The sequence below is a fragment of the Cricetulus griseus genome, chromosome 5 (genome assembly GCF_003668045.3).
Source record: "Cricetulus griseus strain 17A/GY chromosome 5, alternate assembly CriGri-PICRH-1.0, whole genome shotgun sequence".
Taxonomy (NCBI): domain Eukaryota; kingdom Metazoa; phylum Chordata; class Mammalia; order Rodentia; family Cricetidae; genus Cricetulus; species Cricetulus griseus.
Genome location: NC_048598.1, coordinates 170,032,514 through 170,060,159, shown reverse-complemented (window position 1 = coordinate 170,060,159; position 27,646 = coordinate 170,032,514). Strand labels below are relative to the sequence as shown.

At 39.3% G+C, this 27,646-nt stretch overlaps 1 long non-coding RNA gene across 1 annotated transcript in view; it reads right to left on the bottom strand.

Moving 5' to 3' along the window:
• Window positions 1-27,010, bottom strand: part of LOC107979088 — a 50,509-nt gene extending 23,499 nt beyond the window's left edge. The window contains exons 1-2 of the long non-coding RNA XR_003485612.2: window positions 23,778-27,010; window positions 219-372 (exon numbers count right to left, since the gene is read on the bottom strand). This is a non-coding gene — a long non-coding RNA (uncharacterized LOC107979088). The remainder of the gene's footprint in view (window positions 1-218; window positions 373-23,777) is intronic.
• Window positions 27,011-27,646: the final 636 nt, after the last annotated feature.

The following is a 27,646-nucleotide window of genomic DNA, read 5'->3' as shown; positions in this document are numbered from 1 at the left end:
CTGAGTCCCTTGAGAAAGATAGACATCAGTGAAGTCATCAAGTTTCCACCATTCAATCTTTCTAACAAAATTGCTGGCAGGTGAAATAATTTGTTCAAATGTTGGGTGGGCTATCTGAAGAAGCAACAGTTGTCATCATGAGTGACAAATTTCTACCTAACTGTGATGATGAACCTGTGCCAACAGGCATCATCATGAGTGATGCACTTCTACTTAACTGTGACGCTGAACCTGTGCTCCCCTTGTATCCATCATCTTTTTCTTGATTGTTTCATCACCATGGAGCTTTGCACAGTCAGGATTTGGAATTCCAGAGTAATAATCATAATCTATGGTCTTCCTTGTTCAGGTACATCAGAACATGAAGGGGCACTATAGAACACAGAAAGTCGAGTTTTAAGGTCAACTTTGCATTATTGTAATCAAACTTAAAGAAAATTTAAAGAGTAGAAAATCTTGAAATCAGTGATTTGTGGTGACTTAAAGCCTTTAATCATCAAAACTGTAATTTTTTCTGGGTAAATCTTTTACATAGGAGTGATAAAATTCTAACAAATTTCATAAAGATTTAACAAATACCTATTATGAGATATCTAGAACTGTATAAGGGTAGAACTTATCAAAAGAGACCAAGTCTTGTTCATTGTCTAGAAGAAAGAGCAGGGAGGACAACTGGTAAACAAGTGCCTAATGAATGCACAAAGCAAAGGTCAGATTGGGAACTCAACATCTTAAAGCAAACATGTCACATTTCTCATCTTAGCTGTGGACAATAGTTATGGAAACCATACACATCTCTTTAGTTGCTACACACTATGACTGCTAGATTGTTTCCCACTTTTCCCACTTAGATTCTGAAGAATTTACTGGAAGGATAGTGGGGATTCAGAGAAACTGTGGACAATGGAGGAACGGTTCTGGAAAACTGGAGAAAGATGCAAAATATCTGATAGCATGCTTTGTTTCAATTGCAGATTTTTAATTGGTGTATGTTTACTATATATAGTGTTAGGCTTTGCAAAGACTTCTCTCAAGTACATCATATATTCTGCTCAGATGTATCTCCCATCTTCCTACAGCCTCCTCACTTCCTCCTCCTATTGGTTTCTTTTTTCTCCCTCTCCTTTCTAAATCCTATGTCTTAGTTAGGGTTCCTATTGCTATGATGAAACACCATAACCAAAGCAACTCAGGGAGGCAAGGGTTTATTTGGCTTACACTCCCACAGCGCTATTCATCATTGATGGAAGTCAGGACAGAAACTCAAGCAGGGCAAGAACCTGGAAGCAGGAGCTGATGTAGAAGCCATAAGGTTGCTGCTTACTGGCTTGCTCCCCATGGCTTCCTCAGCCTGCTTTCTTATAGATCCCAGGAACACCTGGCCAGCCATGGTTGCACCAAGCACAGTGGGATCAGCCGTCCCACATCACTCACTAAATAAGAAAATGCCCTACAGGCTTGCCCACAGCCAGATCTTATGGAGGCATTTTCTTAATTATGGTTCTCTCCTCTCAGATGACTTTAGCTTGTGTCAAATTGACATAAAACTAGCCAGCCTACCTTGTATATCTATTTAAAAAAATCTAGGATCCACATGTGAAGGAAACATGCAATATTTTTTCTGAGCCTGGCTTATTTCACTAAACATGATAAGCTCCAGTTTTCTGCAAGCAGCATAATTTCATGGCAAATAAAGCACATGTGCATACAAGTGCATACACACACACACACACACACACACACAGTGCAATTTCTTTATTGATTCATCTGTTGACTGACACATAGACTTATTAGGACAGCAATAAACATAGCTGTGCAAATATCTCTGTAAAATATTAAAAACAGATATACTGTGGTATAATTAACATCTGGGAATCTGCACTTCTTTAAAGCACATGGTCCGATATGCCCCTCAAATGAAGAATGGATACAGAAAATGTGGTACTTTTACACAATGGAGTACTACTCAGCAAGAAAAAAAATGGAATATTGAAATTCGAAGCCAAATGGATAGAACTAGAAGAAACCATTCTGAGCGAGGTAACCCAGTCACAAAAGGACAAACATGGTATGCACTCATTCATATATGGATTTTACACATAGAGCAAAGGATTACCAGCCTGCAATCCACACCACTACTAGAGAAGCTAGGCAACAAGGAGGACTCTAAGAGAGACATACATGGTCCCCTAGAGAAGGGGAAAGGAACAAGATCTCCTGAGCAAATTGGGAGCATGGGAGAGGGTAGAGGGAGCTAGGAGAATGAGAAGAGGAGAAGAAGAGAGGTGAGGAGGACATAAGGGAGCAGGAAGGTTGTGTAGAGAGAAAAATAAGAGATACCATCAGAGAGGGAGCCTTATAGGTTTAAAGAGAAATCAGGCACTAGGGAAATGTCCAGAGATCTACAAGGATGACACAAACTAACCATCTAAGCAACAGAGGAGAGGCTACCTTAAATGCCCTCCTCTGATAATGAGATTGATGACTAACTTATATGCCATCCTAGAGCCTTCATCCAGCACCTGATGGAAGTAGAAACAGACACTCATAGCTGAACACTGAGCTCAACTGGAATCCAGTTGCAGATAAGGAGGACTGATAGGCAAAAGGGTCAAGACCAGGCTGGTGAAACCCACAGAAACAGCTAACCTGAACAAGGGGGAACTCGATCCCCAGACTGATAGCTGTGAAGCCAGCACGGAACTGATCCAGACCCCATGAATGTGGGTGTCAGTGAGGAGGCCTTGGAAATCTATGGGGCCTCTTGTAGTAGATCAGTACTTATCTCTAGCATAGGAATGATTTTGGGAGCCCATTTCACATAGAGGGATACCCCCTGAGCTAGACACATGGGTGAGGGCCTAGGCTCTATCCCAAAGAATATGACAGAGTCCAAAGACCCCCATGGAAGGGCTCACTCTCCCTGGGGAGCAGAAATGGTATGGGATAGGTAGGGTGTTAGTCAGGGGCAGGGGAGGAGAGAAGGGAAAGGGAACTGGGATTGACATGTAAAACAATCTTGTTTCTAGTTTAAATAAAAATGGAGAAAATAAATAAATTTATAAAAAATAAAAATGACAAATCTTGACATGTCAAAAAATTTCTTGTATATTATTTCTTCAATTATTTTTCATCCCTGTACCACCTATTTGAGGACCCATTCATTACACACATATGAAGCCCCTTAAAGTCTGACTTCTGTGTGTCTCATTTCAGATGTTTCTATTTGTCATGCCTTTAAGCTCATTAATCTTTTTTTTTCTGATTGTCTGTCTCCTGTCAATCCCTTCAGTCATCAGAGATGGGATTTTTTTCTTTTCACTCATTGTCGTTTTCAGCTCTAGATTTTCAGTTGGGGGTCTTTTATTTGCATGCATTTTTGTAACATGCTCAGACTTCTTGAACATGAGATACAGTTAGAATAAACATTTTAATGCTCATTCCTACCAATTATATCATCTGCATATTTTCTATGTACTTTACAGTTGAGTCTTTTTTTATTATTTGAAGTTGGACTTTCCTGACTCTTGGATGCCTGGTGATTTTTTTTTTTTCTGGTGCTATCTTTGAATTTTCACTATAGTGTGCTGAATGTTTTTGTATTCCTACTTTTGAGTTCTTGATCCTCTTTCAGGGATATAGTTATTTGCAAATCCTGGATGCTTTGGGGTCATATTTTTGGGTGATTTACTCAGACAAGAACAACATTTTTTTTCTTTCTTTCTTTTTTTGTTTTTTGTTTTTTTTTGGTTTTTGGAGTCAGGGTTTCTCTGTGGCTTTGGAGGCTGTCCTGGAACTAGCTCTTATAGACCAGGCTGGTCTCGAAATCACAAAGGTCCTCCTGCTTCTGCCTCCTGAGTGCTGGGATTAAAGGCGTGTGCCACCATTGCCCGGCTCAGACAAGAACAACATTTAATAAAACATTTTCTCTAGTATTGAGGCAAGGCAATGGTCTTTTGAGATCTGCCAAATAACTTATGTATTATGAAGTGTTCCACATTTCTGAGGTTACCGAGAATAGCTTTGGTGTAGCCCTCAGTATTACTACTTCTTCAGGTGTTAATTACTCTGACCCCAAAAGTTTTCTTTTACACTATGAAATAAAAGCCTCAAATGTCTCACTAAACTACTGACTTTGTATTCAAAATTCAGGAAGCTCCTGAGCTCTGGCTTGTTTCATCATCCCAGCACCATGGCCAGGAAAGTAGTCCTTTATCAGGTCTGGCAATGGGAATTGCTTCATTTATTTCCTGCATTTAAGACATCAATGTCTTGTGATGGCTGATATCAAATGTTGTAATAAAAGTTGCTTACTATAGTGTGTCTACATTCTTAGTGTTTTCCAGGAAATATGTGAATCTGGTCTCTATTAATAAATTTTGTTTGGAAGTAGAAGTGTTAACTCCAATTAACTACAAATTTCATTTTAGTGGTGAGTCTTATTTTCTGGTATTTTTTTCTTCTAGGTGGTAGATTTTATGTGGACATATGGGGAATGACAATTGCTAGACATGGGGAGAAATTAAACAGAATGAACTAACAGATGGAGAAGTGATTTCTTGAAAAATGGAAAGAATCAGAAATTAAATGAGAACAAGAATGAGATCCCAAGGGAGGGCGTTGACAGGCATCAAAGCCATTCCACACCCACCATTTACTTCTAAGAAACCTAGCAGTGTGGTCATATAGGCTTCAGGTCAGTCCCTCAATTGCTTTAATCTGTCCATGAGCTTTTACTGATTTTTAGTGGTCCTCCCAGAAGACTAAGAAAGACAAAATACAGTCATTGGTCATCTCTCTTTCTCAGGGACACAAACAGACAAACTCAGACACTCAAATAGCACCTTAGTGTAAGCTGGGACATTAAGTAATACATTGTACTGCTCCTAAATATTTCTCAGAAAGAAACATGGAGCAAAAGTAAGCACACTGGACATTAATTGGAAATTATACCTATAGCACCGGTTATATGTCATCTGTGGTCTTGGAAGAGGCTCCTTCAGATCTCCACAATGGCATGGTCTCAACTGGAAACTGGAATAAGAACTCCTATTGATGGCATCAACTTTATGTATTAAGCAAGATGATACATGAAAAGTTTTAGAGTGCCTAATGCTTAACGTGAAAGCTTTGTGTAATACAATAGCTGCTCTTGGGGCACTTACTCATTCGTGTTCTATCTGAAGGATGTCTTAAACACAGGAGACGAACCAGCAGCTGCAGACTATCAAATAAAAACAAACAAAAAAGGAACGATCTCCTGACCCATTTGTTGCTACTCATCGTAACACCCCAGCCCTGGCTCCCTCCCAGTTAAACAGAGCCAGAGGCCATGAGATTCACCACTTAGAAATCTCATATTAGCCGGGTGTTGGTGGCTCATGGCTTTAATCCCAGCACTCGGGAGGCAGAGGCAGGCGGATCTCTGTGAGTTCGAGGCCAGCCTGGTCTCCAGAGCGAGTGCTAGGATAGGCTCCAAAGCTACACAGAGAAACCCTGTCTTGAAAAGCCAAAAAAAAAAAAAGAAATCTCATATTATTTAGGTAGCTATGATTTGTTGAGCATTTGTTTGTATTGTCAAGCACTCACTAACCTCTTTGCACACAGTGTCATTTAATATCCGAATGTCTATTCTATAGAAGAGGCAGCCAAGACTCAGGAAATTAAATAGCTTGTCTAAGACTGCAAACAAGTGAAATGGTGTGACTGGGATTGGTGCCAATTTCATTCTTAGGCTAGCATGTACCGGTCTCACTTATCTGCAGGGCAATGTTCTAAGTCTTTACTGCTTTCAGTCCTGAACAACTTGGTGATTCTCAGGAGGAGATCATTTCTGTTTCCTCCCATCCATGTCATCTCCTTCTACCTAGGCCATTTGTCCTTATTCATTTGTCCCATTTCTAGGCTTTTGCCAAGCAGCTTCCTATAATCATCTGGATAATTTCAGCACCTCTGCTCAGCACCTATCTAACACGAGTCAAGTGGTTCTGAGTCTTGCTTTGACTTTGGGTCACTTCAGAATGCTGCCCACCTCTCCCAGGGACTATAAGACACCTGTCAAAATACAAAACCAGTAGCAGAAAATTGAAGGAAGAAAAGCAAAGCTCAGATAGTGAGCTTCTATGCCAAGGAGTTGGTCTTTCCTTTCTCACCCACTGTGTTGACGTGAGGCTAGACTCACCATCACACTCTGAAGAGGCCATGGGAACAGAAATGGAGGGAAAACTTGCCTTCGGTAGTTTTTTTCCTTGTTTCTTCTCTCTTGTCTCCTTCCCTCTGTTTCAATAGCAGTCTAGGTTTTGGGGCAAAACTGTCCTAGGACATGTGAGAATCCCTTTCCTATTTCTGGTTCCCTAGCTGTCTGCCTTGGGGATATGAGGCAAGAGACATGAAACAGTGGCCCAGTCAGCACTGCAGAAATCATAGTTCTCAGCCACGCAGGAGGACAGGTCTTTCAATTTGGAGGTGTTGGGAGAGACATACCTGGAATTCCAGCTACTTGGAAAGATGAAGCAGGAATAAAGCAAGTTCAAAGGCAGCCTAGGCTAATATGTGGCATCTAGTTTCGAATTAAAGTAGAAAGGGGCATGGGATGTAGGGATGTGAGTTTGGGTGCCTGCCTATCACTCTGGGACCCTAGACTCATTATCTGTTGTATGAAAAATAAAAGACCTAGAGCCTGATTTGGGGTTCAAGTTTCAAGCTGAAGATCAGAAAAGCAGAGTAGCCGGGCACTAACTCTCACTCTACTTCAGAGTGAAAGGCATTCTTGGCTCTACCAAACCTCTTACTGCTGCCTCTCCTCAGCAATGGTAGGAGAATCCTGAGACTTCAATATCTTCTTCTCCTCAGTAAGGCTAGAGAATGAATGCTTCCTCTCCTCATGGTGGCTAGAGAATAAATGCCGATGCTGACTACTGAAGACCCTTTTCCTATCTTTTATACCTCTCTAGTGCTGGGATTAAAGGCATGTGATCCCAGGTGCTGAGATCATCTTTGTGTGAACTGTTTCTCTTTAGGACTGGATCAATCTTGTGTAGATCTGGGTTGCCTTGGACACAGAGACCTGTCTACTTCTTAATCATGAGTCCTAGGACTAAAGGTGTGTACCACCACCTCTGCTGGCTGCTGGGATTAAAGGTGTATATCACCACTGTCTGATCTCTATAGCTTGAGGCTGACTTTGATTTCTGAATCCTCAAGCAAGTTTTAATAAATCATAACTAGTATATCACCACAACTACCCAACCCTGGGGTGGCAGAGGGAATCATATGGAATATCAAAAAGTTCTCACAACTAATAAGTTTAATAGAGCCACAGAATATAAAACCTTGACACTATTTTAAAAAACACTTATTTTTATATACTGTCAATAAACAATTGGAATATGAGTTTTAATTGTCATTTTAAAAACACCAAACTAAACAATTTCAATGGTTTGACTATGACAAACTCACCACAGGTTTTTGTATTAGATGCTTGGCCCCAGAGGGTTGTCCTATATTGGGGCATTCTAGAAACTTTAAGATGTAACTGGGGACATGCCTTTAAAAGTTCTGCCTGGCCTCCAGTCCATTCATCTCTCTCTGCTTCTTGTCAGCCACAAGATAAACAGCCACCTCTGTCACATGCCCCCGCCAATATGATGTTCAACCCAAGCACATGAGGTAAAGCAGCCATGGATAGAGAGCCTTCTGAAACATTGAGTCAAAAGGAATCTTCCATTGTTCACCCAGATATCTTCATCACAACCACACAAAACTAATGGAGATAAAATCTAACAGGACAAGTATAGGCTCTGAATACTACAACTACAGAATATTGATAAGGTAAATCAAGAAATGCAAATAAGCAGAGAGAGAGAGACAGAGACAGAGACAGTGAGGTACCACATACACATTTATAGATGGAAGATTAAAATTGTTAAGGTATTATCTTTCTTCAAACTGATCCACAGACTCACAATCAAATTATGAGAATATTGTTATGGAAATCAACGAGATTCTAAAATGAAGTGGAAAAAAGGAAGTAGAATAACCAAACATTAAAAACAAATTTAAAGTTGAAGACCTCTGACAACCCAATTTTAACAAGTTCTGTAAATCTACAGGCAATGTGGTATGGAATAAGATACCATCCAGGAAGGGGCCTTATACACAATTAGCCACCCAATTTCAGACAGAGGCATAAAACAAAAAGAAAATACGACATTACTTGAACAACAGACCACTTAAAGGCAAGATAATAATTAAGTGAACTTTGACCTAAATTTATAGCTGATATAATATTAACTTAAGTGAGTCATAGGTGTAATACAATATATGACACTAAGGAAAACTTTTAGAAAAAAAGTGTAGGGAGAAATCTTCAGAAAGTAGATACAGAATAGGAAAGCATGTTCTCTGCTTTAAAGGGCTGAATAGGATGTGAAAAATTTGAACTTCTATTCTATAAAAGACACCTTCAAGAAAATGAAAGAGCAAGATGCAAATCAGGAAGATTTATTTGCAGAAAATTAAATATCTGATCAAAGGCTTATACTCAGAATATAATAAGAATGCTCTAAAATTAATAGTAAAATATCTAATAAAATGGGTGGGAACTGAATAGGCACATCACCAAATAATTGTTATAGATGACAGGTATATATGCAATAGTTCCTTAATTCCATTAGCCATGCAAAGCCAAGCCATAAGGATGTTTATAATTAAAAAATAGAAAATAACAAGTATTGACAAAAACTTAAGGAGCTTGAGTTCTCGTGGGCTGCTGGTAAAACTGCCACCCTTTGGAAACATTTGACCTCAAAACATTAAGCATAAAGTTTCCCTACCATCCAGCAATTCCATTGCTGTGCATTATGCCCCCCAATTCAAATCATACACACACACACACACACACACACACACACACACACATATATATATTATATATATATATATATAGTGCATATATATAGACACACAAACATATACATACATATGCACATAGACACACACTTGTTTATACCATCATTCCAAAATGTTTAAACAACCCAAATGAATATTAGTGAGTGACGGGTAGATAAAAATCTAGTATATACATAAAACATATTGTCTGACTATAAGAAAGAACCAAATACAAAGCCACAACAATGAATATTGAAATATTAGATGAGATTCCAGTTCAAAGGACCACATATTTCATGATTCTAATCATATTTTATATGAAGTCCTATAGAGACAGATGGTGTCTGGGACTTGGAGGAGATACGAATGGGAGATGACCCCTTAACAGTTACAGAATTGGGGTGGGTGACTGAGTTGATTGAGACCAGATAAAAATGACTTTTTGCAAACAAATCTTCTAAATGCCACTGAATAATGGTTAATTTTATGTTACATGTATTATAGGTTTTTTTTTTTAATTCTGGAATGGAGGGTCAATCATTTTAACTGTAGTCTCATTAATACATGTAATTTTCTTTCTCTTTGATTTTTTTCTACTGGCTCTGACAATTCCTAAACACAGATTGGGTTGTCCCTTGACCAATCCCTGAAATGAAAACCAATGTTTATTATGGACTGCACATCCCTTAAAGGCTCAAGAATATCTGGCTTCATTTCATCTGAGTGACAACCACTCTCTTCATTTTTAACAAGTAGTATTTCCTTTCTACAAGAAGTAAGTCTAGCACATAGCAGGTATTCAGTGTGTTGAGATAGTGAATATATAGATGACCACTCTCCATTCTTCTACATTTCATTACTACCAGATCACTACATCCTTTCATCCCTTCTTCCTGCCATTTAGTAACCCTCTTCCTATCTAAACTTCCCCACCACCTTCCTAAACATTTACTGCCTTCAACAGCAATCCAAACTCCCCAGCAAGCATTTTCTTGGCCCCTTTCACAGTGACAGCTGGACATTCATTCTTATTGCTCTTTGAGTCTATTCTCCTACCCTGTCTTGGCAAGCTCACACCCACTCTTCATGGTACCTGTGTCCCTGCCCAAAATTTCTAGTGAATTTGCCTTTAGATCTGATAACATCTGGAAGTTATTGCAAACTTCTGGGAAGGGAGATTCAGTGGACATGCCAAGCAGAAGCAGAACGAAGAGGAAATAATAGATAATACTATGGCATTGTTTACCCTCATGGATAGACAGTAAGATGTTACACAGGCCACACACTGAATTGAATGGAGAAAATGTATAAAACCATCACCTTTTATGAAAGTTGTCATAAAGAATATAGTAAAAATATGAACCAAGAGACAATCACCTCTTTTTTATGTTATTTTTTTCTCCTTTTGAAATTACTCCCATGCTCCAAGCCTATGTTATTCATATTAATATGAAACAGCTTTATGGCCATTTTTAAACAATTTAAATATATGTATTTTGCAATTTTAATTTTGTTGTTGTTTTTTGTTTTGGTTTTTGAGACAGAGTTTCTCTGTGTAGCTTTGGAACCTGTCCTTGAATTCTCTCTGTAGACCATGCTGTCCTGGAACTCACAGAGATCTGCCTGCCTCTGCCTCCTGAGTGCTGGGATTAAAGGTGTGTGCCACCACATCTACCTCAATTTTAAATTTCTTAACTTTAATTTCAAAAGCGGTAAATATCTGTAGACAGGATGCTCATTAACAAACACTCTTTGGAGCCGTCAATAATTTAAAAAGGCAATACTAAGCCACTGTGAATTGCCGGATGAGCAGAGAAGTGTGTGCCTGCTAGGAGGATCATCTATCATACTTTCACAGTGTAGCTGCCTCTGAGTTTTCCAGAGAAACAACAAAGGGAATATATCATTTAGCTGCCCTGAGACTGGGGCTCAGAAAAGTTGATGAGGCAGAACAGGCCAACCTTCTTGCTCTTCTAGATCCTTGGGATAAACTGTTGTTTTGTAAGAACTGGGAAGATTATGAGGTTTCTTAACCCCAAACTTCCTTTTCCTCTACAAATCCTCTTTGGACTACTGTAATCCAATTATATACTTTAAATGTTTTCCAAAGTTCTTATTATCTAACTGTTATGTTCAATGACATAGACTATTTGCCTTGAAGAGATGGTTTCACCAGTTAGACATTTCTGGGTCTCCTTAAATAACATAGTATGCCAAGAAGTATACATCTGACTATAAATTTCCAACAAATACATTTTAATATTTATTTTTATTTAAGTGTATGTGTTTATACATGTGTGTGTACATATGCACAAGGGTGCCCACAAAGGCCAGAACAACATTGGGCCCCATAGAACTGAGGTTAAAGGGTCTAGGAGATACATTAGTCTTCTGCAAGAGCAGTAAGTGCCCTTAAGCATAGTTTACAATCTCACATTTGTTTTCTTTGAAATTTTCCCTTGTCTTGGCCTCCTTGACAGGTCCATGATTCACCATAAGACATTTACCCTAGATAATAACACCCTGATGTACTCCCAATAAGTCCATTTCTTTTGTCCTACTGCTATCCCAGGTCAACAATACTGATAAATACTAAAGGGATAAGTTAAATCTTGTCAAATGACAGAGGAATTGGGATTTGTATGTAAAATGCTATACAGGTGATCAGAGGAGAACACCCTGGTGCTTGAGTAGAGGTTCAGGAAGTGAAGGGGGTCACTGTCAGCAGGAAAGAAAAATAATGCAGGAGAGACCTGTATTGATAGACACCAAAGTCAGTATGACAGATGGAGAAGCTAGAGTAAGGAGAAAAACAGGGAACCAGCACAAGGAGAAGGGGAGGGAGAGGGAAAGGGTTTGTATGTCACCAGGAAGAAAGCAGCTGTCATCCTTGGCCAAACAAGCCCCACCCACTCTGCCCCACCCTAAGATCTTAGCCTGTTTTCTCCACTAAGCAAGGTGAGAAATCTTATTCTAAACATGTTATAGGAGGGGAAAAGGACACAATGAACAGTAGAGTTTAAAAACATTGCATAACTCCATAACTCGGGAGAACATCAGGGCTTGGGAAAGTGCTTATATTACTAAATGTAAAGGCAGTCTAGCAAATTTTATTTTTAAGCATCTATGTGTGCTTCACAGTAACTCAGAAAGTGTTCTCTGGGAAGCAGTTGACTTTTGACCAGTTTCAGTTCTTGAGTTGCTTCCTAACTTTTCTATAATAAAGTTGTTACTGTTAAAATCAGAAAATGGTTACATCACCTTCAACATTTTTCAACTCATGTATTAGAGACCTCCAAGACAGGTTTAAGACAACTTAACGATATTAAGCTCCATAGTAAAACACAAGTCTATAATCACTAAATTATTTTTAAATTTCATCTATGGCACTATGCCACAATTAAAGGACAGTATCCTATTAGGCCTTACCTACTGGAATTATTATATTAACCTCAAAACTTACATCACAGCAAAGAGCAAGGGCTGGGAGAGATTTACGACTCAACATGATAAATGTTACTGTAAAACATTTTTTAATGTAATTTTTTAAAACAAATATCTTCCTTCAGATGATTCTAGTGTTTGATATTATAGGCAAACCCGTCAACGATTGCAGTCTATAGAACATATTGAAATGATAAAGCAACTTTTAAAATTTTTGTATAACTTTTTACCTGTTAAGCTAAAATTTTAAAAGGTATTACTAGCCCCATGGAGGGTTTTTCTCTTTTGCTCACTCCCAATCACAGCCTTTGCCTCCCTCCCCAGACTGAACCAATATTCTGACTTATTAGACTATAGATTATGTTGAAGGTGATAAAGACCAGGCCAATGAGATTGAAGACAATCTAGGCTGTGTAGTGAGTTCAAGGCCAAACTGAGCTACATAGTAACATCTAGTCTATAAATAAATAAACAAGTAAATAAACTATAAATTAAAATGATTTGTGCTTGTAGTTTATAAAACAAAACTATGTGTCCTTTTGCACCTAACTTCTTTCATTTAACATGATGAGTTCATTTGTGCTGTTTGGTACAGCAGTGACTCAGTTATTTTGTTGCTATATCCTACTGTCTCACACGAGTATGCCACCATTTAATTATACCTTCTATGGGATAAACATCTGGGTGGTTTCTAGGCAGGAGCTACATAATGATGGTTATTAGGAATATTCCTGCTACTGTGTTTAGATGGAAGCATGCCAATTACAGCATGTTAATTGGTAGGTTAAATGATGGCTTTAAATACCAGGTGTGCTGTAGAATCATGATGATATCTAGAAACCAGTTCTACATGTTATTCTAATCTGAGCAGGTGTCAAATACTATTGGGCTAGCCAGGGGTGGTAGTATATGCCTCTAACTCCAGCACTTGGGAGGCTGAGGCAGAATAAATCATATCTTTAAAGCCAACCTGGACTATAGCAAGGCTTTGTCTCATAAACCAAACCAAATCAAAAGGAACCATTGTCTGTCTTCAACAGTAAACACTTCAGACAAAATCAAGAGTCAGGTTGCTCAGCTTGCTCAGTGGGTAAACATAAGCCCCTCTAAAACCAAGAATAGGCTAGTTCAGAGGGTTAAGTAAGCCCCTCTCCAGAAAGAGGACATTTATATGAAGTAGAAAACTTGTGTTGTATCTATAGTGAACTATCTTTCATTTTTTTTTATTTCAGGATCCTGAAGAAAAGGATTGTATTTGCCAGACTTATGATACTGTAAATGGCTCTAAAGAAAACCAGCTGTAGACATGTGTTAAAGATGAAATGTGTTGTGATTTAGTTGGCTTTGGGTACAAGATTATGTTAGTAATAATTCAGACAGATATTATTAGATATTATTTGCTAGTTTTATGAATATTAAGACTTTAGAATGGCAAGAGTTAATGACCCACAGCCTGGAATTAGATGAGGCCCATTCAGTTGTTGAAACAGAGAAGTTTGTTGGTATTATTTAATTCCATGGCTTCTTGAGTCTGCTTTTGGATCAACGCCCAGGAGCTGTCTTGATAAACATATTTCAGAGAATAAAAACATAAATGGACAATGTGCTTCTAGAAAGTACAGAAACAAATAACACTGAAATATCACAAAGAAACAAAAAAATTGTTTTTCTTTCCGTTCACTCTCCAAATGTGTTGGTAGATAGGGGGAACATATCTATAAGTAAGCCATAAATAAGATTATTTTGTACGATGTATGCATATATTACAATCTTTATATGTAGGTAATTGTGGTCAAATGTCTCCAATTTGAGTGTGGCAGTGGGAAGGCTCAGAAACCTCTTCAAATGTGGACATTTTAAGAATCCTTAAAAAGAAATGAAAATCAAAACAAATTAAAGAGAAAGAGAGGGGGAGAATATAGTATGTAGCGAGGGTCTGGGTGGAAGTGGGGAGGGAAAACATTATCAAAATATATTGTACAAAAAAATTAATTAAAAACATCTGAAAAAAAAGAATCCTGAAAAGTAGCTACTAGGAAAACCATGAGCCCTTCAGGGAAATCTGGCTTGGAGGACAGTTAAATTCCTTTCTTTATGGGCCTTAAAGTTCTAAACAGCACACAGTGGACTGTAGTAGGGAGGACCACCCCATTTCTGTTCCGGGGATGATCATCCTATAATTAAGAGAAAGCTGGGGCATGGTGGTGCTCGTCTGTAATCCCAGCATTCAGGAAGTAGGAGCGGGAGGCTCAGAAGTTCAAGGTCATCTTTCCTTAGTTAGCAAGATGGAGGCTAGCCTGAGACACATGAAACCTTGTCTAACCAACCAAAGAAATGAAAAAGACAGGGGTCTGGGGTTGGCGGTGGAAGGAGGACTACGAAAAACAGAAACTATATCCATGAGTTCTATGCATTTTCTTTATTCCTTATAGCAACTTCCTCAAATTGGGTTTATTTCTCACAAATAAGGAAACCATGGCCCCAAAATGTTAACTAACTTACTCACAGTCACATAGCTTGTGATGAGTAGTTTGGAATCTAAATGTTATGTTTCCACATCAGGTCTTCCTTCTCTTCTAGCTGAGAGAAAGCTGGTAGATTCTTCATGTACTGAGGGAAAACTACAGAATCATGGGGTCCTAAGGTTGAAAGACATGTGATTTCAATATAATGTTGTGTTCATCTTTCTAGCTCCTTCTGTTCCCAGCACATCACAGATACTCTTCACACTTGGAGAATGATGGATGGGTATAGACTGATGGACAGGTAAGTGGGCAGGTAGGTACTTCAATGACCTCATCTATGGGCTGGTGAAAGTGACTGGTTTCCCCAGATTGACAGTAGACAGAAGACAGCAATGTGATAGTGTCTTTCCTAACTGCTGGGAATGCAGGCAGGCAAAATAGGAAAAGTGTTCTTAGCAATCTCCACTAATTTCTTAGCTATTTTTCTGGCAGGATAAGTACATGTCTTGGTATTTGGAGGTGCTGGGTTCTCATAAAGATAAGCACTATCTAGGCTCTAGTTCACCAGTGTCAGTTAAGACAGCTAGATGCTGGGAGGACCACACCTCTCTATGTCAAGGTGTCCTAGAAACATAGGTTTCTGGCCTCATTGTTCTGAGATATTAGTTTTAATTTCTCTTTAACTTTGTCTCACAGGATTAATTATTTTCCACCTAAATCCCAAGCTGTAAAATAAAATTTAAAGTTGTTGAAATGGAATCCATGAAAGTGTGGTGGCCATGGGACCTTTCAGTGGAATATGAACATAAGTTAAGGACTCAAAGTACTATAACAAGAAAGAGAGTGGGGGATACTTTTCACTCCAGCCTTTGTTCCCTAGGGGAGGTAGGGCTGGTGCTCTTGGCATCATTGTCATTGTCTGTCTGACTGACTTGTGTGCTTATCACCCTTCTTTCTTTCAGAAGGAGATCGTATTTTGTATTCATTTCCTGAAGTATTTAGGTTTTGCCCTGGAAGTGCTTGAGAATGACAATAATGATCATCCCTGTGCCTTCATCTAAGGAGGTCCTGAGCCACCAGTCTAGGATGGTGTAGGAGTAATTCTTTTTAGATACTATGTACACACTGGCCTTTTCATACAATGTGAGAAACTCATCAAATGGCAGAACCCATGGGACAGTAACGAGAGAACTAAACAAGTCACCCTAAATAGCTTCAGCATACCAAGTGCCATTTCCCACAGGGCAAAAGAAGCACGTGTCCATGGTCATCGCCAGGGCAAGCAAGAGCCTGGGGTTGGTCAAGGACATTTTGCCATCAAATCCAAGGGGGAAAACATGCTCCAAAGAGACGTGTCCTATGTCAGGCTGCTGTAGCTTAAGGACTTCAAGTCAGAAACATCCTAGGTAAAGGCAAATTACTTACTAAGGTTTGAGGAAGGTGCAAAAATAGAGTAAAAGACAGGGAAGGGGGCTCAGTGGGTAAAGGTGCTTACTGCCAAAACTAGTGATCTGAGCTTGATTCCTGAAAGCCCAATCAGGAGAGAAACAATGCCTACAAGTTGTTCTCCATTACCATTCTGTATGCACACATGCATGATGTAGAAGCCTGTATAACACAGCTGTGAACCCTGTGAACTGTGGATGGGACAGAGTGTGTAGTGTTCTTCCCGCACAGCGACCTTCAAAAAAGAATTGCATAAACTATGATAAGCGAGTACACCGGAAAGCAAGACCATGAATGGAATGCCCTGGCATGTCCAAATTATCTCTGTGGGAAAGGAATATTATTGGCTCTTTCCATATGACCAAAGATGATAAGGCATAACACCAGGCATACTCCCTCACTGTACTTGTGTTTGCTTAAGCAAACTGTAATTAAAGCATGCTTTGCTTGCTTAATAATAAAAAATAAGTGCTTTGTTTGCACTACTCTTGAGGTCAAAAGCCTGGAGTCTCCTGGCTTTTCCTCCACAGGTCTTTGGAATATATCTGTCAATCCTCCAGGAGTAGCCTCACTGGCCACAGGGTGGAGTGACACACAAGCATTTGGACACATGCACACACACTAAATAAATGCAATAAAATGTCAAAGATAATAAATAATATGGTAGAAAGCTAAGAGTAGGTGTCATCCCAGGAAAGGGGAGGGTATTTTAAGCAGGAAATAAAAATTGTATTTATTTTGTGAAGTGTGTGTGATAGTAACAATAAAGAGTCTTTATAAATAGGCAGAAGAAGAGCTATTCCAGTTAGTTAATTCTAACACCAATTACCAGCTAAAAGTTTTGGTAGGTCAACAGCTTAGTGGAGAACTACTGTAGAAAGGATGTTGGGTGGATTGAAGGGCAGTTCCAAAGTATACATCCAAGTCCTGGTCCCCTGTCCTGAGAACAGTGACTTATTTGGAAATAGGATATTTCCAGTATAGTTAAGGGTCATAAAATAAGATTGTTCTAGATTCAGGACAGGCCTTAAGTCTAGTTGTTGGAGCAGAAGATTTAACATAGAGATACTACAAGGGAGACCATGGCACATTAGAAGCAGCCATTGGCATTCTGCTACCAGGAGTGAACACTCAGACTGGCAGCAGCTACCACAGCCCAGAAGGCAAACTCACAAGAAGACCTTCCTGGGGGACTTCAGGAAGAACTGATGCTGCTGACTCTTAGACTTCAGACTCTGACCATCCCTCCCCAAGAAGTGTAAGAATAATTGGTTGCTCTTTTAAGTCACCCTGTTGATGGTCATTCATTGCAGCAAACTTAACAAATCAATGGCCCTTTGGGTGTAAAAGCATAAAAGCCAATTGAAAATGACATGCAGAAAGTACCACTTTCAATAGGCTGCAGGAACTAGTTTTGCTAGGACCTAAGTGAATTTTAAAAAATGACCAAGCAATATGTTTACATTCTAGGATTCTTTCCTGGAATCTCTATGAAATTAAAGTACTGGGCCAGAGGGAATATCTTCACTCCTACCCTTGGGGAACATTGGATCCCTGAGTAAAGAGGGTCAGGGTTTTGTTTGCAGGCAACTTCTGACAAGCCTAACTTGGGCAACACTTGGATATTGTGTCATCAGTAGTCATCATCAGGGTTCAGTTTCTACATGGGAGGATGTAGAAGATGCTCTTTATCCACAGGATTGCATTCAGGGTAGAAAGGGGACTTAGCCAGAAGAGGAGGGTAAGGGTTGGCTTTATCTAGAAGGGCTCATGGCAATGTTGGGACATAACTTGGTTTGGTATCATTTATCTTACTTTCTGGCCCTCCTTTTGGCAGCAGACAATTGGCAGCAGACTAAAATGCAAGTTAGAAGGTTAACTGAGGCCACCAGTGGAAAAGATGCTATGAGGGCAAAGCTCTGTGAAGAACTGATTAGCAGGTGGGAAAAGGATTATTGACTCACTTTTGTTTAATGGTTGTTATAGCAGAGTAAGAATTAGTCATAATTCTGGGCAATAGCGGCCATGTTCAGCAATAAAGCAGCAGCCATGTCTGAGAGGAATAGACCAACACTAACCAGGACAAAACAAAAGCAGGAACACTGTTATATGTACTACCACAAGAAAATCATCTGTATCCCTTAATAACATGGAATAATTTGAGATTGACAGCGACTTTAACTAATGAAGTCTATGCCCAGAGCCCCATGAAGAGCAAATATGTTTGTCAACTTGATTGGATTAAGAAATGCTTAGGATACTGCTTAGGATACTCTGCTGTGTCTGTGTAGGCATTTCCAGTGAAGAGCCACTCTGAATGTGGGCATGTGGGCAATATCATTCCATGGGTTGGGTGCAGGACTGAGTCCAAAGGAAAAGGGCAGTGCTGGCATTCCTCTTCTCTGCTTGCTGGTCAGCCACAATGTTAGCAAGCAGCCTTATGCTCCTGCCATCTCATCTGCCATGCCTACCCCATCACACTGAACTTTGGTCCTCTCACACCATTAACCAAAATAAATCCTTCCCCTAAGTTGCTTCTTGTTGGGTATTTGATCACTGTGGAGAGAAAAACAACTCACACCAGGCTATTACTTTAACATCATATTCTACCCTGAGCATTTACACCCCCATACTCCAAACCCCCAGGTGCATATGCAAATCCTGGAGTGGCATGCAGAAGTGTAGATTGCTATATATACTGTTAAACTAAGCCTCAAAATGTCAGCTCTGCCATGACCAATTCTATTCCTTGCAATGTAATGCTCAATAAACGGCAGGTGTTCTAAGCCACCCAGCTGTAGTAGGAAGAGTAGAAGTCAATTTAGCCTCTCTATCCTTCTATATTTCTCTCTCTCATTCATCAGCTAGGGCTGATATTAACACAACTGCCTCCATTAGTGCCTCTGAGAACATAATTCCAGAATCTCCTTTGCCTTTTAAAGTAGTTTTCTAAAATCATGTTAGGAATACCTATAGATCTTGATAACTTTTAAATGAAAGAATAGAAGGGTTGTTTTGAAGTGCTTTCTGATGGTCTGATCTTTTCTGCCCTCTTTGGCAAGGTGTAGTCTTACTTAGAAATGGCTCTAACATTAGTGTTTCCTAAGAAGTCTGGAATCATGATAGAATGTACTAGCTAACAATTTATTTTTATCCTAGACAATCTGAATCAAGCTGATAGCAAGGAATTTCACCCAGCTTCTTTGTCTTACTTTGGCATTTTTTTCCCTATCATCCTAGGCTAATATTTTGTTTTTAGGGAGAATCACCTAGCAAACATTTTTCTTTTTAGCTCCTCAAACCAAAGCGGGCCCTTTAACTGCTCCCAATGCAAAATTCTCAGAAATTAATGCTGTTTTACTTTGCTCTCATTTTCTCAGTACTGGTGATTGAACACAAGGACCTGTATGTACTAGGCAAGTAGCTCAGAACTCAGCTATATCCACAGCCATTTGGAGATAGGGTCTTACTAAGTTGTCCAGGTTGGCCTTAGATTCACTCTGTAGTCCAGGCAGGCTTTGGACTGCTGAGTAGCTGGGGTTACAGGTCTGTACCACCAGGGTTGACTTACACTGTGTTCTTGTTGGAAAGTAAAGGAAATATCCTTGGTGGAGGAGAGGACAAAGGATTCAAAATGAGCAAAGATTACTTGAGCATGCTTTTAATTCAAATGATTGCTCATAAAGGCACTTCTATGATTAAGAAAATATAGCTCTTTTTCTACAAATCTAAATCATATTTATTTGAAATCCAATGTCCCAGTGAGAATTTACATGGCTTTAAAATCATCTACTATGCAAAATATTCCACTAATGGGGCAGAAACATGAAATTTCTCTGCCTAATATTTAATTTGAAACAGAAGCACACACTCCTCTTGCACCATATTTCCTACTTGAGTCACTTCCTGGTTCTCTCCAGTCCCACTCACCAACTTCCTATTTCTCTCCAGTCTCACCCACCAACTGTACAACTAGGCTAATCAACTTTCCTTCCTGTATGGGTTTCACACCCACAGATTCAATCAAGGATCAAAAACATTCATAATAATTACTTTATCTGTATAGAATACAGACACTCTTTTTATATCATTTTTCCCTAAATGGTGCAGTACAAAACTATTTACTTAGCAGTGTAATCTAAAGATAGGTTAAAGTACACAGGAGGATTACAAGTTATGTATAAACACTGCCAGAGGAGATAAGAGACTTTAGCATCCAAGTATCCTGATACCCTCAGTGTCTAAAAACAATATCCACGAGTATCAAAGGGTATTAGCTTCCTATAATTGCCATGACAAATTGTTATCACCTTAGTGATTTGAAACAATGTGGTTTGGGGTATCATAAATCTAAAATGACTTATATTGGATCAAAAATCAAAGTGTCAGCACGCCTATGCCCTTTTGGATGCTCTAAGAGACAATCTATTTCCTTGCCTGTTTCAGTTTCTAGGCTACCAGAATTCTCTGTTGGTTGTTGCTTCTTCCATCTTCAAACATATGAGTCCAATTTATGTGTCTATGGTTCCATCTCATTCTCTACCTTTAAGTCTTCTGTCTCCCTTGGATAAGGCCCCTGTGATTGCACTGGGTTTGGCCTGGTGATCATCAAATCCTACTAACTGTGTGTCCTCAAGTTTTCCAGTCGAGCAACATTCTATGCATTTCCTCCTTTCACTGCTGATTTAGGATGAGCTAAACACTCTCTGTTTACCTACATCCTCAACATAGGCCTAGCTTTGGAAAGAGGATTTTTGCAGGTATTTTGGATAAATTGAGATGAAGTCATGTTGAATGAAGATGGTCCCTCGCTCCAATATGATTGGCGTCTTTACCAGACAGAGATGTTGACCCAGTGACACACGGGAAGAAGGCCCTGTGACAATAAGGGAAGAACAGCTGCAAGGCAAGGAAGGTGAAGGTGCTGCTGACAATCAGAGGCCAGAAAGGGTAAGAAAGAGACTTTTCTAAAAGCTTCAAAGGCACCATTGCCCTGTCAACAGCTTGGTTTCAGACCTTCAGTTACTTCAGTTTCTGAAACTGTGGAAAGATAAATTTCTGTTGTCTACAGCTTTCAGTTATGGTGTTTTGTCATGGCAGTCGCAGAGACTGATCTGATATGTAGGTAATAAGACTATTTTATTCATGTTCCAGATTTTACACAGGGCAGTTTGACCAGCAGGCTAACCCCTAAGAACTTTCTTTGGTCCATTTATACCTCACACAAGGATTTTTGCAGATTATTGACTCTGTACCTGGGGCATCTTTGGCTGAGAAGTTTGGACTGTCTTATAACATATAGGCAGTCAAGACATGTATTAATCTGGGATTATAAAACATTGTTAGATCATCAATGTTTTAGACCAAAAAGCAAACATTCTTTTTACTGACAAACCATAAAATATAATAACTGAGTATTGCTTTTAACATAGAGAGGCATAGTAATGAGCAGATGGATTTCTTCGGGGAACTGATAAGATGTCACACAAGCAGGTTCAGATTCTATTATCACTAACATCAACTGTTGACATTTATCTGTTAACCCTACCATCAATGAGACTTCACTGAGAATTTTGATTCAAAGGTGAGTACCAAGTTCATAGTTGACAATGACTCCTCCCACAAATAACACTAAATACTGAAGTAAATTTGTGAGTATATTCTAATTGAGCATATTGATTTGTGAAAGACATTATTATAGAGCTCTGTTAAATTCCTCACACAATATATATCTTTTAGCATATCATCATATTATAGATGAATGGCTTCAAATTCAAGTTTAGGTAAAAGCTCCTCAATTTTTCAATTAAAAGGAGTTTTGAAATAAGGAAATAAGGAATCTCTGTAGTGAGATCCAACATAGAGATAACTACACAAAGATAAAGAATAGCATATGAGCTCTACATAACACACTACAAACCTGCATGGAAAACTGCATGCAGAGTCCACTTTTTGTTTTATTTATCCATTGACAACATTGGAAATGAGTAAGGTCTCCAAGCATTCAAATGACTATTGTTGGGATGTCTTTACCACAGCCTGAGATTTTCATGGGAATACTACTGGGACTTGTAGTTTTAGGTAGCATTTCAGTACTGAGCCTATTGGGTCAATGGCATGTGATAGACCATCTGTTAATAACATCATAAAAAATCAGACTCTAAATATCTTAAATTGTCCCCAGATTTACAAATTCAGTCACCACAGGTTTTTACTATTCCATTCATGTTTCTACTGCCACTGAGGTTGGCATAGCATATTCCACATATGTTTGTATTAATTAGTGGGGTTTTTAAGTTTCTTTGAAAATATTCTCACCTCTAGCTCCTCCATTCAGGCTATTTATATAGGTCAGTTCTCCAGTCACTTTCAAACTAACTCTGAGTCCCAAAATAAACACAAACTGCAATTTCAGTAGAGTTTGTGAGATGGTTGGGAGATGACTGTCACTTGCCTTGTCTCTTAATTACTATTAATGTTGTACCCTGTGTCCTCTATTTCAAGCAACTGTTCTCCCCAGGAGCAAAAGTCTCACTCAGCTCTTTTTCTCAGAATGGTTCCATAGTTGCTGCAGTCAATCCAAGTAAGTTAGAAAGCTAAATAGCTTTCTTTGGTTGGCTAGAGAAGAGTTACTCCCAAATTTTTTGGTTGCAGGCTCACTTTTATTTATTTCTGTGAAGAAATTTGCCCATAAGGGGAAATCTGTTTTAAATTTTCCTAATCATTGCTTCCCTACAAATGTGGAATTTTTGCATACTTATTTAGTCTGGTTATGTTGATGGATACTCTGGGGTTTTATACAATGTCACTATCACTAACAATCATGAAACAGTCCCTTGTACCTGAAAATGTGATATTAAGTGTACATTTCTCCTTTTTTGTCTTTCCTTGGAACCTTAATGGATTTTACTAACTAATTGATAAGAAACCAAAAAAAAAATGAGGGCTGAGAGAAACTAGATAGAGGGGATAGGAAAAGTGTAGACAGGTTTTTCTTTGGGCCACCAGTTCGCAAAAAAAAAATGACATGGAGACATTATTAATTGTGAAAGCTCAGCCTATAGGGTAGGCTTGTCCCACTACCTCTTATAACTTAAATTAACCCATTTATAGTTATAGTAAACTGTTTTGCCCAGGGGCTTTTTACTTCTCTTCCATCTTACACCTCTGGTTTCCTCACTGTGTCCTCTGGCATCTCTCCCATACCTTGATTCATCTCCTCTCCCTATTTCTATGCCTGGAAGTCCCACCTAACCTCTTTCTGCCTAGCTATTGGCCATTCTGCTCTTTATTAAACCTATCAGAAGGTGCCTTGGCAAAGACAGATCTTTACAGTGCACAAAAAGATTATTCCACAATAGAAAAGAGGGAAGTGGAAGTATGGGAGGCAGGAGGGATATCACCATATACCATCTAACTAGCCACATCTTGAGTGATAACCTCATGTCAAGCCATAGTGCAGTGATGAAAGTGCTTCAGCTATGCTACTCTGCCATTTCAGTTTGAAAGCACATGTACACAGATTTTTTTTACCTGCTCATATACCAACAATATCTTCCCTAATGCTTCTAATCCCACAGATGGCTCTTTTAAAAGAGGTAGACCACTGGACATGTCAGTACACACCTGGAATCCTGGCAAATGAGAGAGAAAGGAGAATTACTGCAAATTCAAGGAAATCCTGTTACACATAGTCCTGGTCTACAAGGCAGGGCCTGATCTCTAGACCTGATCTCTAGCTGTATAGAAAGACTCTGTCTCCATCTCTATCCCTTTCCCCAACAACAAAAAGTTCTAAGACACATTAGTTGCAGGGTTTGGGAACTGAAGAAGAGATTAACATTCAGGAGCAGCATAATTGTGTGTCTCCTAATGATGATGACACCCACAAGAAGCTGGTAACCACTGAGGAGGGCAGGTACCTCTAGAGACAAATCTCCTCTATTGTTCTCAGCTAAAACACCAGGAGAACACGAACATGCCCAGAGGTCCTCCTTGTCCATCAGTTTTATGACATTAGATAAGCCCAAAATGGAAGACCAAAAGTGTTACTACATACTATTTTAATTTTTCAAACATGTGTTCCATAATATTCAGCTAAACTTGTCAAAACTTTGTCCATGATCTTTACCTTTTGTACTATGACTTTAAACTAAACATATTCAAGCAATTATTAACTGAGCATACTCAGTAATGTGCCTACTCCTAAAGTATCTTTCTATTTAATATGTACAGGCTTCTAAAACAAAATCCTCAGGCTTCCCTTGTTCAAAGTGGTCATTGCATTGGAAATAATTGTTTTGCTCTTCTTCCCTGCAATAGATAATATATGACCTTTCTCAGCTCTTTTACTTCTTGGCTGTGTTCATTTTGGGTTTTATATTCACCAAGATGTGAGTCCAATCATTTAGCACCAATTGACAATTTAGGTTGAGACATCCCAAAGGCATTGGGAATTTGTTACCCAACTCCTTGCAACACAGGCAATGAAAAAGGGTAGCATGTCCCAAGCTAACCTTGTACTACTGGAAATGAGGACTGAGCCAGTGAAGAAATGTCTTCTTGGGGACTGACTCACTGGCCCTGATATGCCATCATGCTTCTATGTGAACTTGGCAGATGTCCAAATCTTTTGTTCAGAAGTTTCCCAGAACTGATGAATAATGCTAAACTCTTGAGTCAGCCAACAGTCATGATAACAGAGTGAATAGGACAGAAAAGCACTCAAGGCAAGCCATGGACCCAAGATGGCATTTTGGTCTTGAAGTCTAGGGGTGAGGGTTATTGTGTGGGACTTTTACCAGGAAGACACACAACACACACACACACACACACACACACACACACACACACACACACACCTACTCACCTGGGATAGAGAACCTACAACAGATCAAAGTAACTATCCTATCAAAATCATTAGTAAACCAATGAGTTTGTATTGAGATTGCTCACAGAAGTGTGGGTGAAGGGTTACTTAAAAGAGCAAGGATTACTCAAGGATGATGTAGCTGTATCACTAAACGCCCATCCTAACAGGTTGATGACTCAAAAACTATCAATTCTAGAGCTCTCTGTGTGACTTATAGGCAGCTCAACAGGGCCAAGAGTCTCTTCTCAGCACCTCAGCTGACCAGAGTCTCCTCCTCTGGCAAATGTTTACAATGTCTACAACTTGGAGGTGGATCACATTTCAACTTTCCAAGACTTGTGAAGCTGGTTTCCTCCTGAATTTCATGAGACTCCTCCTGTCAGGGTTGAGGGGATGTTTCCATTGGGAGGAAATCATTATATAATGGTGGTGAAAGACAACCTCCTTGAAAGCTGCACTGGTCAAGAAACTGTAGCCTCCGTCTTAAAGGGGACATTGAGAAAAGAGAAATGATCATAAATAGATCTGATAAATGAAAAGATATCAAAATCATGGTTACCAGTAGTTCCAAGTTTGTGGTTTGGGAAACATCTACCCTAGTAATATGAATAAAAGTAAGCAGAGAAGGTGGAGTCCCTCAGGTTGGCTTTTATGTTATGGAGCCCAAATGTGAGTAGTATGATGGTTGTAATGCTATAAAAAATGCTAAAGCCAAAAACCTTTATTTGTGTAATATATATGGCTAATAACAAAATATGATGTCCATACTGGAAGAGAGTTGCTTTCTCTGTTATTACTGGATTGTGAACTCATCATCAAAAGATACAAACACACAGAGACAGGGAGATAGAGAGAAAATCGTTGAAATGGTATCTTTAGGACTAAAGAATGCCTTCTCATGTCCTATAACAAATCCCCTTCAACTCCAAAGTATGAGTCTGAAAATATCATTGACCACTTTAAAACATTATGAAAGTAACATCATTTATATGTTGTTTCCATCTCTAGTGTGAACGTTAATTGGCATTCAGTTTACCACAAGCCTACAGCCAATATCAACTTAAATTGGAGAGAAACTCAAAGCAACTCCACTAAAATTAGGAGCAAGACAAGGCTGTCCACTCCCTACATACCTATTCAATATAGTACTTGAAGTTCTACTTAGAACAATAAGACAACTAAAGGAGATCAAGAAGATAAAAGTTGGAAGAGTGTAAGGAAAGGCCCTGGATACCTGTACCACTGACCATGCCCATTTGGGTGTGGTTACAGATATGTAGGGGGTAGGATAAAGAACGAGGAGAGCAGGGGCTCCTCCTCTCTCAGGGTCCACGCCAGGTCTCTGAGGCATCTGGATCTGGGCTTCTCGGATTGCCAAATCTGGTTATTGGCTCCTTGTGTGAGTATCTCTTCTTAATAAATTACCAGTTAATAATATATCCTGTGTCCCATCTTGTTCCTTTTTAGAAGAGAAGTCGTAAAATTATCTATATTTGAAGATGTTATACATAAGTGACCCTAAAAATTCCACCAGGAAACTCCTACAGCTGATAACACTTTCAGCAAAGTTGCTGGATTGAAAAGAAAAAACTCACAACCTTTCCCTCTTTGAGTTCTCTGACCTGAAGCTGCCAGAACCTTCCTGCCACTGAGTCCCCCAGAGGGACCTGGAGACAGAACAAAGCAGCCAGCATCATCAGCCACCATTCCTGTCTTGCCCTTCCACCTTCTGGTTGAGAGGTGAGTACTAGGGGGCACTCCCAGGCCAACTTTCCCTCTTTGAGTCCCCTGACCCATGGCCAACAACCACCCTCTGTTGGAGAGAAAGGAGGGAGAGGGAGAGACCCTGCCTATACTCACTGGAAGAAGACATGGGAAGACGACAATATAAGAACACATCCAACAACATAAAAGATGAAGTCTCAATTTTCAACATCTATGCACCAAATACAAGGGCACCCACATTCATTAAAGAAACATTACTAAAACTCAAATCACACATTAAACCCCAAACACTTATGGGGGAGACTTCAACATCCCACTCTCACCACTGGACAGGAACACCAGACAGAAACTTAACAAAGAAACAAAGAAACAAACAGAAGTTATGACCCAATTGAGTTTAACAGACATCTATAGAACATTCCATCCAATATACATTCTTCTCAGCACAGCAGGGAAACTTCTCTAAAACTGACCACATACTTGGCAATAAAGCAAACTTCAACAGCTACAAAAAAGTTGGAATAACCCCCTGTACCTTATCGGACCACCATGGCTTAAAATTAGAATTCAGCAACAATACAAATTGCAGAAACCCCACAAACTCAAAGAAATTGAACAATGCACAACTGCATCACTCCTGCATAAAGAAAGTAAAGAAAACAATCAGAGACTTCTTGGAATTCAATGAAAATGAAGACACAATACACCCAAACCTATGGGACACACAGAAAGCTGTGCTAAGAGTAAATTTCATAGCACTAAGTGCACACATGAAGTAACTGGAGAATAGTCACACTAGAGAATT